Raw genomic sequence first — 682 nt, forward strand, 5'->3', positions numbered from 1 at the left:
CGTAACAAAATTAGAAAAACTAAAATCATAATACAGAGGAAATTAATGAGATAGAAAATAATACAGAGCACCAACAAACCAAATGCTGGTCTTTTGGAAAGACTAGTAAAATATGAGAAGCACATAGTGAATATATTTATAAAAAAAGAAAGAAAAAGCATGTTAAAAATATAAGGAACAAAAAGCAGGGATATAATTAGAGATATAGCAGAGACTAAAAATTCATATGGAAATATCATGACCAACTTCATGCCAATAAATCTGAAAACATAAGAAATGAATTTTCTAAGAAGTAATTACTAAAACTGGCTTGAGAAATAACAGAAAAAAACTTGAATATATCTATACAACCAATAAAGAAACTGAATAAACATTTTAGAATGTACATACAAAAAAATCACCCGGTCAGACAATTTTGCAGGCAAATTGTACCCAAATTTCACAGAACAAATATTTTCTTTCTTATGCCCTTGAAGACTAGATGAGCTGTATCCTATATAAATTGTTGTAGAGCAGTGGTTCTCAAACCTGGCTTCACATTATAGTCACCTGGGGAGCATTTTAAAATATTGATGCTTGGATCCACCCAGAGTGATTCTGATTTATTTGGAATGGGCCAAAAAACTCTGAGCATTATTTTATAAACAAACAAAAACCAAGACACAGAAACTCCCCCAAATAA

The sequence above is a fragment of the Crocuta crocuta genome, unplaced genomic scaffold, assembly GCF_008692635.1.
Source record: "Crocuta crocuta isolate KB4526 unplaced genomic scaffold, BGI_CrCroc_1.0 scaffold482, whole genome shotgun sequence".
NCBI lineage: Eukaryota > Metazoa > Chordata > Mammalia > Carnivora > Hyaenidae > Crocuta > Crocuta crocuta.